Source organism: Urocitellus parryii, chromosome 6 (assembly GCF_045843805.1).
Source record: "Urocitellus parryii isolate mUroPar1 chromosome 6, mUroPar1.hap1, whole genome shotgun sequence".
NCBI lineage: Eukaryota > Metazoa > Chordata > Mammalia > Rodentia > Sciuridae > Urocitellus > Urocitellus parryii.
Genome location: NC_135536.1, coordinates 108405412 through 108419241, shown reverse-complemented (window position 1 = coordinate 108419241; position 13830 = coordinate 108405412). Strand labels below are relative to the sequence as shown.

Genomic DNA, 13830 nt, shown 5'->3' with positions numbered 1-13830 from the left:
GGCTGGTGAATATTCCTCAAGGAATTGATGCCTCTGCTGGATTTTTCATGATGGCTTTGTCTTTAGTAACATTTCCCACAACACTCAGGCAACTTGTTCATCTTCATTTTCTCGGTGCCCTTGAAGGCTTTATTCCTAATATTGGGGTTTGTAGTTATTCACAGAGGCTCAGTTCTTCCTGACCTTGTTGGAGGGTCAGTAGGGCTCACTGAGGGAAGGAATAGAAAGGAGTGTTCTGCTAGAGATGGATTTAAAATTTTGTCATGTGGAATAGTTGGCATATTTGTTGAATTAGTCTGAGTTAGTTAGTCTGAGGTCCAGGGGAGGTAAGAGGAAGTCATGTGTTTCAGATATCATCTGTTCACATATTTATTGATTTTCAAGCTCTGAACAAGAAAGCTCCAGTCTCAGCTCTCAGGAAACTCACAATTGGGATTGTGTATGTGTGGAAGTTGGTAAACAAACAAAAAATAACTCTGCTTAAGGAAATAAGAAAATAGTTTATTCTGACGAAATATGAGTGAGCATTCCCCATAAACATAGATTCAAGTTACTCCGAATGACATGTGCTGCTGTGGAGGAGTATATATGAATTCTTAAAGCCACAAAGATATTCATAAATCAATACATTTACTAAATACATTGGTGTGGGCATTAGGTAAGTGAGCTCCAGTAAAGTAGGGAAATCTTTCCCATAGATTTAAGATGTCATAGTATGCATGCATTTATTTTGTAGAACTGGGGATTGAATCCAATGGTGCTTTACCACATAGCTACATTTCCAACCCTTTTTATTTTTTATTTTGACATAGGGTCTCTAAGTTGCTGAAGATCATCATAGAAATTCTTAACTTTAGGTTGGTGGAGGCTAGAGGTCTGCTAAGCTTAGCAATACAATTGGAAAGTTATACCCAACAATCAACAGTATGTTAGGTCACATACAAAGGTTGAAAGTAAATGCCTATTAAAGGGACTAAGATAGCCCAAGATAATTTTGGCTGTCTACCTGCAGCATTCCATCTTTCCACAATCATCATGTTTTGCTCAGCCAAGGTCAAACAGTCTGCAGGATATTTAATATAGTTGGGGCTACTTTTCAGCTTCACACCTTCTAGGTTCTTTGGCTGGGTTACAAATTAAATTGACACAAAACAGACTTTTTTTTTTTTTTTTTAAAGAGAGAGAGAGAATTTTTAATATTTATTTTTTAGTTTTCGGCGGACACAACATCTTTGTTTGTATGTGGTGCTGAGGATCGAACCCGGGCAGCACGCATGCCAGGCAAGCGCGCTACCGCTTGAGCCACATCCCCAGCCTCAAAACAGACTGTTAATAATTTGGATATGAGATGTAACCCAAAAGCTCTTGTATTAATGCAGGAATTTTGAAGGTGAAATTATTGGATTATGAGGACTATAATCTAATCAGTTCATCCTAGTTTGAGTGGATTGACTGAATAGTAACTATAGGCAGGTGTGGCATGACTAGAGAAGGCAGGTCACTGGGGGTGCCCTGGAAGGGTTCATCTTCACTGTGGTAACTTCCTCCTTCTTTCTGATTTCTGGCTGCAATGAACACTCCTCTTCCATGCCCTTCTGCCGACATGATGTTCTGCCTCACCTTGGGCCCACAGCAATATACTCAGCATATAGCCCGAGCACACTGGTTTTTGTCAGTGAGTGTTAGTTCCTATTCTTGGTTGAGTAATCCAAGTTGTTTGACAGCATTCAGGGCAAAAAGAAGAGAGACTTTTCCTTTTAGATTGGACTATGAATCTCTTTAATCTTCGCAATAACCCTGTGAGTAGGGATTATCGCAGATTTATAGAACCGCATTAGTTTGTTTTGATGATTAAATGAAATGTTTGAAAAATACTTAAGGGGTCTGGGGGTGGAGCTCAATCAGTAGAGTATTGGCTTAGCAAAGCCCAGCAACTCACACACACACACACACACACACACACACACACACACACAGAGGGAGAGGGAGAGAGAGAGAGAGAGAGAGAGAGAGAGAGAGAGAGAGAGAGAGAGAGAGAGAAATGCTTAGAGCATAGAACACTGAGATTCAATACATGTAAGCTTCCATTGCTACTATTATTTTTCAGTGAGAAAATAGAAACTCAAGCTAGTTAAGATATTCACCCCAAATTAACCTGGGTAGAAGGTTGAAGGAACACATTTCCTATAGTCCTTAAGCTAATGTGAGAGATCTACTGTTAGAGGACACCTTGATTGAAATGACAAAACAATCAATTTCAACCTCATTTTAACCTGATAGTCCAGCAAAGGTAACCACAATTTTTAGGGTCAAGTCCTTACCCATTTCCAGCACACAGACTCATCTCCCACTTTTTTCTATACAATATTGTTGTGACCTGAACTTCCATTGGTTTCCTGAGATTGGTGTAAGGGTGGACATTGATTCAAGCCTGACCAATCAGCATCTTTTCCTAGAATTTTCAAACTTGAAGTAAAAATGTTGGTCCATTTCTAGGAATGGAAATGGTAAGATATAAAATGTGGGTATGCTTTATTCCCACTTATATGAAGGAAGCCAGTCATTGAGAGACACTAAACCCAGCCACAACAAAGCAAGCCCAGAAGTAAGAATTCTGGTGGTGTTGAAGTTCCTGAAGCCTGGGTTCATTGCCCGACTCTAGTTTGATGTCTTTTTTAAGTTCTTCCTTCCTCACTCTTTCCTTCCCTCCCTGCCTTTCTTTTTTCTATTTTTGTTATGGTACTTAGGATTGAACCCAGAGGCACTGTACTTTTTTTTTTTAATATTTATTTTTCAGTTGTAGTTGGACACAATACCTTTATTTATTTTTATGTGGTACTAAGGATAGAACTTCAGGCCTCAAATGTGCTGGGCAAGAGCTCTACTGCTGAGCCACAACCCTAGCTCAAGGCACTCTACTTTTAAGCCACATCAACAGCCCTTCTATTTTTTTTTTTTAATTGAGACAGTGTCTCACTAAATTACAATCATCCTGCCTCAGCCTCCCTAATAGCTGGGATTACAGCATGTGACACTATGCCCACTTCTCCCAATTCTTTAAAAGGAGAAGAGATAGTTCTCTTTTTGTACTCAGGATTTTCTAGCTTGTGTTGTAAAATATATATGTGTGTGTGTGTGTGTGTGTGTGTGTGTATTTGTGTGTATGTATATGTGTGTGCATATATATATATATATCCTCTATTTTCTTTCCAGAAAAAAGATTTGCCTTGTTTATCTCACTGTGCTACACAGTGTCTTGCATGGATAGTTCTTTCAAAATGTTAAGTTTCTCCCTTCTTCCCTTTATTCCTGTAGTCACACTTTCCACCCCTGTTGTTTCATATTTTTTTTTCCAGTATCAATATTCCATTCCCTGCTACTGAGTGAGAAAAATTTCATCTGTGTTCACCCTAGGCAGGTGAACACAGATAAAAATACAGATCCTATAGTCCTTAAGCTAATGTGAAAGATCTACTGTTAGAGGACATCTTGATTGAAATGACAAAACAATCAATTTCAACCTCATTTAAACCCCATAGTCCAGCAAAAGTAACCACAATTTTTAGGGTCAAGTCCTTACCCATTTCCAGCACACAGACTCATCTCCCACTATAGGAACTGTGTTTTGATGAAACAACACTAACAAACCTTTGGAAAAATAATTTTTCTAAAATTGGTTATTGTGTTATAGACTTAAGAAATGGCTAGTAATTTTTCTAAAATTGGTTATTGTGTTATAGACTTAGAGAAATGGCTAGGTGGTGAGTTTTATTTTTTGAAAATATTTTTGGGGGCTGTGGCTGTGGCTCAGTGGTAGCATACTTGCCTGGCATGTGTGAGGCACTGGGTTCGATTCTCAGCACCACATATAAATAAATAAAATAAAGGTGTATCAACAACTAAAAAAAGTATTAAAAATATGTTTGGTTGTAGATGAACATATCTTTATTCATTTATTTTTATGTGGTGCTGAGGATCAAACCCAGTGTCTCACACGTGCTAAGCAACTTCTATACCATTGAGCTCAGCTCCAGTTGTGGGTTTTCTTGATGTGTGTGATATTTTATTTAGGATACAGATTGATATAGAAACCTTTTAAAGTTTGCAGTTAGTAAACTCTATTTTCAAAAGAACTACTTGCCAGTCTTGCGGTCCCATTTCTAGAATTCTCACTTCCCTTCAAACCTGTTTGGGAGATCAGTTACCTTTAGTGAAAAAGGAGATAGTGAATCTGTACTCATATGTAGATACATTTAGCAAAAATTCTAGGCAATATTTTTTTTTGGCTTGGAAGTTGGTGTTTTGAGAATACATTATTCTCAGAATTTGAAACTGTATTTGATTGTCAGCTCCCTCTCTAATTCTACCCAGCAATCTCATCTTTGTTCTAGTTCTGGGAGTGTTTACTTTTTCTGCACCTTCTTTTAGTTTGAATTATGTTGTTTGTACTGATGAATGTTTTTTGTGTCTTTATCTTCTAAAAGTTATTTTAATACCATGGGCTTGGCCAATTTCAAATTTGATCTGTACACAGAGAAAACTATACTGACTAAACTCTGATTAAAGGATGATGTATTCAAGAAGAACTATTAAATTACTTATCATAGATCTATAAATATCAAGTTACAATAAATATCCTGACCTTCCTTAATACCTTCCTTCTCTGGTGGAGGAGTAGTGTAAACAGATTTCAGAAGCTGGGCACATAACTACAGTGTTAGTCATATAAACAATAACAAATACAGAGGGATAGAATCCATCATAGGGGTAAAGAGAATTATTATTTATCTCTTTTCATAGATATTTATCTCCATCTTTGGTTTTTCAGACCCCAAATGGCATAGATATGCTTCTAGTATATTATACAAAATAGGCATTCAATAAATGTGAAAAATAATGACTGATACACTCTTTTGGAATTTATGTACAGCATGATTTTAATAAAAGTGTTAATAGTTATCTTGGGCTGGGGATGTAGCTGAGATCACTTGCCTAGCATGTGCAGTGTCTTGGGTTCCATCCCAACATCACAAAAATAAATTAATAAAAAGTAAATCAACCTTTGAGGCTGGGGCTGTAACTCAGTGGTAGAGTACTTGCCTAACATGCAACCATCACGCACACATAAAAGGTCTTTTTTGTGGATGAGTATATAAAGAAACCATAAACAAAGCAAAGTATTGTTATCATGTTTTGGAAATGTCTCTTGGGCTCTGATCTGCAGTTTACCTGGATCAGGTAACTGACTGAAGGGAACTTCTTGGGGACCAAGCATATGATATGGAATGCATTCTCTTTTCCTTGTCTTTAAACACAAGCTGTAAGAACAAAATGTTTCTAATTAAGATACTACTGATTTTTCCCTCCATTAATCCTATCTTTCTTCAAAGCTAATGGGTGTGTATAATGATTCCACATTAAACACCCTTTTCTAGTGGTTTAGGAGATGTGAGTTTTATTAGAACACAGCAGAATTCACAACCCACAACAGGGCAATTGGTTGAAGTTATTTTGGAGTTGATTTAGGAATCATTCATGAAATGGTCTGGATCCTCATCATGTGTACTATCCTCAGCCTCCTCCAAGAAGCCTTTCAGTTCTCTTTGCCTGTTTCTTTTCCTAACTGTCCTTCCACCCCTTATCATTTACACTTTCACATGGTATTATAATAATCTATTTTCTTTAGTTCCTCCCATTAGACCACAAGCTCCTTGATGGAAAGTATTAAAACTTGTATAATAGTACATTTAGTGTTTTTCACAGTGTCCAGGCTAATATGTATTCAAGAAAGATCTGCTAAGTGAAAGAATGAGCATGCCTCACATTTAAATAGTGCTTTAAATTGACTCAGTACTTTCATATGTTATTTGAATTTCATGATACTCTTTTTTAAAAAATATTCACTTTTTAGTTTTAGGTGGATACAATATCTTTATTTTATCTTTATGTGGTGCTGAGGATCGAACCCAGTGCCTCACACATGTGCTAGGCAAGCACTCTATCACTTGAGCCACAACCCCAGCCCTTCATGATACTCTTTAGGCAAGCAGGAAATCCATTTATCACTCCTGAATAGAAGTGTGAGACTAGGCTCAGAAAAACTGTGTAACTTGGGGCTGGGGATGTGGCTCAAGCGGTAACACACTTTGCATGCGCGGGGTGCACTATGTAAGATGAAATAAAGGTGTTGTATCCAATGAAAACTAAAAATAAATATTTAAAAAAATTCTCTCCTCTCTTTTAAACAAACAAACAAACAAAAAAAACCTGTGTAATCCGAGGGCAAATAGGCTTCAATTTCAGGAGGTAGCAGAACTCTGTCATGGATTCCTGCTCTGAAGTTCTTTTCCATTTTTGGAGCTATTTGTCTCCTAAATCAAGTGCCAAGGGCAAAATAAACTTATTCCCTGAGTCCTTTTAACCCCTCCTTTTCTGCCGCCACACTTTCCTGCTGGATCTTTTGGCTTCCATTTTAGCAATCATTTTCATTTAGGAGCCATATATTTCCTATATGCAGATGAAAGGTGAAAAATACATATTATTCTATTCATTTTCCAATTTCTTTGCCTGGGACTTAGTGGCTGTGGTATGGGACTGGTATGTTGCATGAGATGGGGATGAATGTTATATGTGATGGGAGGAAGATGTGACTGACTGGCATGGTCAGAGTGCACTGCTCAGAGGATTATGAGGCCAAGGGCCTGTGATACTGAGGACTTGGTCTTGAGATTCCTCTGTATACTTCTCCTAACTCCAACATTTTTCTCTAGGGGAGATCTAGATAAAAAGAAGTGGAAGAGTTGGAAGAATGATGCTCACAACAGGACTCCAGCAGATGTTGATTAAAGTATAAAAGGCTTTTTTTTTTTTTTGTACTGGGAATTAAACTCAGGGATACTCTTCCACTGAGTCACATATCCAACCCTTTTTATTTTTTGAAGCTGGGTCTCACTAAATTGCTGGTCTCAAACTTGTAATTCTCCTGTTTCAGCTTCCCAGATTGCTGGAATTACAAGTGTGCATCACCAGGCCCTGCTTGAGTGTTTAGAGAAAGGGTGATGTGGTCAAAGTGAGGGTGGAAAGTAGTCAGGGCTAACTTGCTGATTTTATTTAATTGTATGTAGCTGGACTTAACTATATTCAATTATCCTTTGCCCGGAGGCAAAAAACAAACAAACAAACAACAACAAGAGCATTAATAAAAAAAAACCCTGCTCGTAGAAGCTAAGGCTAGGGCAAAGGAGATAATCCTTCAACTGATCTTTAAAGCAGAGTTCTTTCATTGAAACAAAATAGGCAAAAGTAGTATAATTTTATAAGTTCAAGAAAAAAATGGGTGAAAGCAATAGTTTTATAAATTCAAGAAAAATGGAATACCATGGATATTTGTGAATGGCTTAGATGACTATATCAAGAAGTTAAAATGAGGATAACAGGGGCCTGGAGGTATAGCTTAATGGCAGAGCCTGTGTTTAGAATGTACAAGGCCTTAGCACAAACAAAAAAAGAAACGAGGATGACAACAGAGCTTGCTGGTCTTGAGTTGGCTTCATACACAACATGCAGATCATAAAGCACTAGTAACAATGACATCACTCCATACATACTTGCTTCCTCATATCTAGTTCACCAGAAATAGATACACATTTTATATATAGAAACTTAAAAGATACACCCATAATAGGACTTACCAGTTAATGAATACTTAAAATATATCAGGAGTTTTACTATATTTTACTCCTCAGAGGAACTCTGTGATAATAAGAACTAATATCTTAAGTTAACAGATAAGGAAATGAGGTTCAGAGCGCTCAAGCTGCTAGCCCAAGGTCATACCATAGTAAGTGGAATTCCAGAATCCTCACCATGTCTGAAAGTGAACCTCGTGGCTCTTAATTCTTGGGTTAAATTGCCTCAATGACAATACACACACATCCAACTTAACCATGGCTAAGGGCTCCCTCTTCTGCCTAATATATGTGTGTTACACAAACAGACACACATTAGTGTCATACATTTCTTGTATGTTATTTATGTATTCCTCCTATGCCTCTAGAGGGCAGAGACCAGCTCCATTTTTTGTCCCCATATCCTCAATTACACGTTAATTGGTGCTCAGAATAATTTGATCAAAGGCTAGGAGTAAAAGGTACAGGGGCCACCATTCAACAATTTCATGACAACTTAGACCTGTGTTAGGTGCTAAGGTACTATGTGTCCTTCCTCTCACGGGATTTCATTGCTGAGTTCGCGGTCACGACCAAGGATGTAAATCATCCAAAGGATATTTTACTTCAGTGTTCCCTGGTAGAAAAGAAAAACACAGTCGCAGGGCCCCCCGGTCTGCAGGGTTTTGACAGTCCTGCAGCCCTCGAAGACAAGAAAAACAAGAAAGAAGTAGATCAAGTGAAATGCTTTCAAGGGATTGAACTTGACTCCCCGGAGGGCTAGGGCCGGCTGTGATGGGAGATAAAGAGCACAGAGCGCCAGGCGCACAACGACGATAAAGGGGTGTTGCCGCCTAGCCTAGCTGCCAGCTTTTCCACGTGTCGCTTCACTCAGACGCCAGGCGGTGGAGTTTCTCCGGCGACTAAGAGGAAAACGGGGCGCGCTGCCTGGCCTCCAGCTCTTTTGTCAAATGCACCCAAGGGTTCCTCGTCTGCAGAGTCCGGTTCCCGAGGGCAGACGGGGTTGTCTGGGCTCCGCGACTGCCCCAAGATGAGGGCTGCGCGGTGATAGGGTTTCCTAACATAAAACTCAGACCGGCTTCCCTGGCCGCCCAGGTCCCTTCCCCTTTCCCCTCAGCGGGTGACCTAGCTCCCGCCTACTCACACTCCCCTTTTCTCCCCTCTCTCGCCTCCGCCTCTGGGCCTGGGGGCGGGGTGAGGGTTTCAGACTGCGCGAGAGTTCCGCCCAAATCCCGCGAGATTCGCCTGCTGCCGCTGCCGCCACCTCTTACGTCTTTCCCTTTGACAAGTCGCCGCCGCTGCAGCAAAAATAAAGGACGCGGACACCGCAGCCGCTGCGAGCGGGGCTCGGGTCGCCGGAGCAGCACCCCGCCCCCGCCAGCTCCGGAGCCACATACGGTAACGCCTCCTCTTGCCCTCCTGGCCGCGGATGTGTGCGCTTGGCCGGCCGGGCAAGGCTGACTGGGGCCGTTCCGGGGCCGCCGCGGAACTGGGCTGCCGGGGTCCCCGGTGGGCGGCCGGCGGAGGCCTGAGGGAGCTCTCCCGGCGCTTTGCGGACTCCCAGACCCGAAGGCCACCTTCCGCCCACGTTTCTCCGGCGCAGCTTTAGAAGTCTAGCCGCCAGTCCAAGAGGGCCAGGGGACCCGCCCCTTAAGCGGCTTGCTGTACTAGCCCCTGGGCCCCTCAGGGGTCACGTCTCTGACCTTCTCTCTCACCCCTTTATCCGCTAACGAGCGCCCCTCCCCTGGCCGGGTCTTGGGTTGGGGGGCGGTGGCCAGACTCTGTCGGGGTACAAGCGAGCCGCCACCCTGGTGCCTATGTCGCCGACTGACTTTTGAGGACGATGTATCTTTCTCCTCGCCTCTGCCTTTGGGTGGAGGCAGCTCATCATCTGGTAAACCTTTATTCTCTGAATCTTCCGTCTCAATAAAATGACAATTTTAACGCTTTTACTAGCAGGAGGGGAGACAAGGCTCATTGTGTATTCTCCAGGATAAGATGAGGATGATGATGATGATAGGAGCTATCCCAGGGAACATGGTGAAATCTTTTCTGCCATGGGTGGCAGGTTCCTGGGAGACACGAGGAGGACAGGAGCTGGTACTACCTCTCCCCGGAGGTTATGTAAAACACATGCTGTCTCTCTTAGCTGTGAAATACAGGGACAAACAGGCACAGAATTTGCCTTATTAAAGAAAAAGTCTATAATATTTTGAATATTATATATTATAGACAAGTAATCAAATAATAGGAATAACAAATCTGAACAAACAAGCCCATCTCCAGCGGTAACATTTCCATGGCTAATATTTTGGTGTTATTTCCTAACAGACACAGTATTATTCTTTTTTTTTTTCAAGTAGTACTTTGGCTCATCCTTTCAAAGGACTTCCCAGTTCTATATGGATTCCAAAAATTATTTGTTTTAATTATTTCTTTGGCCTACTTGACTAAACTGGTTACTTGTCCATCATCACTGGCTATACCCTGTCACTGGTAACTCTCTCATTGGGTCTTTTTCCCACATGATTGTTAGACAAATGGTCTTAAAAAATTAAACGTTAAAATTATTTCTATTATATGTATTTTTACAGTTCTGCTTGTGGTGAGTGTTGAAAAAGGGGCAGTGCTTGTAGGAAGCAAAGAAGCTATGATTAATCACAGTGGGAAGAATTTGCCTTAAGGTTTTATAAAATTGATTTTCTTTGGTTATTTTTAGACCAAATTATGAAATTATGTGACACTGTTTCATAGTGCATTTTGTGATTAGAGTGGAATGGGGTGTACCTTTGATTATGTATGTACCTTTAATAGTTTGTGTTTGTATCAGCAAAAGTGACTAGGGATGTAGCTCAGTGGAACAGTGCTTGTCTAGCATGTGTGAGACCCTGGGTTGGATCCTTAACAACACCCCCCACCCCCCCCACACACAAAGTAAGTGTCCTAGGTTATGCATGTACGTGCATGCATATAAACATGTATTTTGCACTTATACACATTTGTATATCCTGAAAGTGAGTTAAAATGTATTGTTATATTATTTGAGAAAAGACAAACCTTACGTAGGGCAGAGAACAGTTGGTCATAATAGTACTCCAAATTACATGACATGATTGTATGGCAGAAAAAGGTATCCAGGGAGTTGGAAATCTGGAGGCTTTTAAAAATAGGATAGATTGTCATCTGTCTGGGGTTGATGTCATTGGAATGGGTTAAATGGACTATAAGGCCTCTTGCAATTCTAAACTTTTATGAATTTTGCTTTTCCTAAGGTTCTTATCACTTTGCTTCTTAAGTTTCCAGTCATGCTGTTTGCATGTGATACTTATCCATTCATTTGCTGGTCATGTATTCCACTCCCTGTGCAGACATACTGATGGTGTATGGAGGAGAAAGCAAATGTAAATGCGTCACTTGATTTGCTCATTAATATAAACATCTCTGAAAAATCCCATTTGATTTAGAGGAATTTCAGAGAATGCGTTGTTGATTGGGCTAGATTGGTTATTAGAGAATGAACATAATAAATAGTGCCATAGTTCTAATGTTCCAAACATTTTTTCCCAAAAGAATATGATGAATTACTCTTTATTTTTTTAAATATTAAAAAAACGGGTTGGGGGGGACCAGATACACTGAAGAGCTGATCTTTTAAAATTAAGATTTTGGGGTTGGGGGTTGTAGCTCAATGATAAGGCATTTGTCTGGTATGCTCAGGGCCCTCAGTTTAATACCCAACACTGAAAAAAAAATGCACATTTTCAGAACCTAAAAAGACAATAATGATGACATTGTGATTTGGGGTATGGGGAGAAGTTTATATTATCCAAATTTGTGAAGCCAAACTTTTGAATTTTATAGTTGGATAACTATGTAAGGTAACAAGCTTTATTGAAGATAAATATTTATTGTAAATAATGCTTTGATTTAATAGATGTATGAAATGGATTGTTGTAGGCACAATCTGCAGATTATCATGATGTTGAAAACAAAATATTGGCTAATCTAAAACAGAATTTGTGTGTGTGTGTGTGTGTATGTGTATGAGATGTGATATGATATGCAGATATTATGCTGTTTTATTTTAGAGACTTGAGAATGGTGGACTTTGGTGTCTGTTAGGAGAGAGGAATTCCTGAACCAATCCCCTGAGCATACCAAGGGAGAACTATTTATTTCTACATATTAAAGTTCATGAGTTCATGTTTGATATCTTCCAGCCTATTGTAACATCCCAAAGGTAGTTCTAAACATCCTTTTTTTTTTTTGTAAATTCTTTCTTTGACTGAAACCTACCTTTAAGACTCCAGAGTAGCTGGGTCTACAGATATACACCAAAATGCTAAAACTCACCTTTCTGAAGTGTACAATTCAGTGTGTTTTTTTTTTTTTTTTAGCATATTCACAAAGTTGTGCAACTTTCACCACTATCTAATTCCATAACATTTCATCATCCCCAAAAGAAACTCTCTGAATATTAGTAATCACTTCCCATGTCCCCAATCTAATCTACTTTCTGTCTGTGTGGATTTGCCTGCTCTGGGTGTTTTGTGTAAATAGAATAATATAATAGGTGGCCTTTTGTGCCTGGTTTCTTTCGGGTATCAGTACTTCAATGTGGGTGTTTTGTTTTTTTTTATGTTGGGGATTGAACCCAGGGACATGGTACAATAATGAACTACATCCCATCCCTTTTATTTTATTTTTTATTTATTTTTACAGGGTATCAGTAAGTTTCTAAGGCTAGCCTTGAACTTGAGATCCTCCTGAGTCGCTGTGATTGCCACCATGCCTGGCAAGATGTATTTTTTTCATACTCTTCATTCTCTTTTATACCTGTTACCACTCTACTGTGTAGATGTATTTTATTCATCTGTTCTCTGTACAGGTATTTAGGTTGGTTCCTGTATTTTGTAATTATGAACAGTGTTGCTCTAAATGACTTCATGTATGAATTTTTGTCCTGATGGAGGTATATTTTCCAGGTAGATTCCAAATAAGTAGGATTGATGGGTCAGAAGTTAAGTGTACATGTAGTTTGGCTAAGTATTCCCAAATTTTCTCCACATGTTTTATACCAATTTGCATTCCTACCAGTAGTGTATAAAAGCATCATTCCCCCCACCCCCACAGTCTCACCAACAGAGCTGCATGTGATCATCCTTTTAAATTTCTTTTATTTTTTCCTTGCCATAAATAAGTGATTTTTAAGAGTACTTTGTAGTCATTTCAATGGCTTCTTGTGGAAGAGCACTTAATACTGTGGGTGGTAGGTTCTTATAGTTTGAAAATAAAATGCATTATTCACTAATAGTGCACTGGTACATGTGGTTTTTTATTTTTTTTATTTTATTTTGGTACTGGGGATTGAATCCAGGGACACTTAACCATTGAACCACATCCCCAGCCCCTTTTTATTTTGCGACAGGGGCTTGCTAATATACTTAGGACCTTGCTAATTTGCTGAGGCTAGTCTTGAATTTATAGTCCTTTTGCCTTAACCTCTGAGTTACTGGGATTACAGGCATGTGTCACCATGCCTAGCACATGTAGATTATTATATGCAGGTAAAATAGATTGGAATGCGATTTCTGGCCTAGGCAGAATTAATTATTTGAAACTTTTTGCTTTTACTTTAAGTTACTTTTTATTGGTGGGGGTTTACCAGAGATTGAACTCAAGGACACTCAACCACTGAGCCACATCCCCAGCCCTATTTTGTGTTTTATTTAGAGACAGGGTCTCATTGAGTTGCTTAGTGCCTCACTATTGCTGAGGTTGGCTTTGAACTCAAGATCCTCCTGCCCCAGCCTCCCAAGTAACTGGGATTACAGGCGCCTGGCATTATGTTACTTTTTGGTAGTTGGAATTGAACCTAGGGGCATGCTACAACTGAGCTGTATCTCAGCTCTTTTTATTTTGAGAAAGGGTCTTACTAAGTTGCTGAGGCTGACCTCAAACTTGTGATCCTTTTACTTCAGCGTCTTGAGTTGCTGAATTTCCAGGTGCATGCTGTTAATGCCTGGCAAAGCTTTTTGCATTTAATGGAGGTATTGCATTGATTCATAAGACCTATGCTCTGACATACTTATGGAGTTTCACAAAGTTTATCTGAAATTGTAAGACAGGTATTTTTTCCTCT

At 39.7% G+C, this 13830-nt stretch overlaps 1 protein-coding gene across 1 annotated transcript in view; it reads left to right on the top strand.

Annotated features, from left to right (window-relative positions):
- The first annotated feature begins 8979 nt into the window (after positions 1 to 8979).
- Herc1 (HECT and RLD domain containing E3 ubiquitin protein ligase family member 1) overlaps positions 8980 to 13830 on the top strand; it is a 191842-nt gene continuing 186991 nt past the window's right edge. Inside the window, exon 1 of the mRNA XM_026384846.2 lies at positions 8980 to 9086. The gene's annotated coding sequence lies outside the window, so the exon portion shown is untranslated. The remainder of the gene's footprint in view (positions 9087 to 13830) is intronic.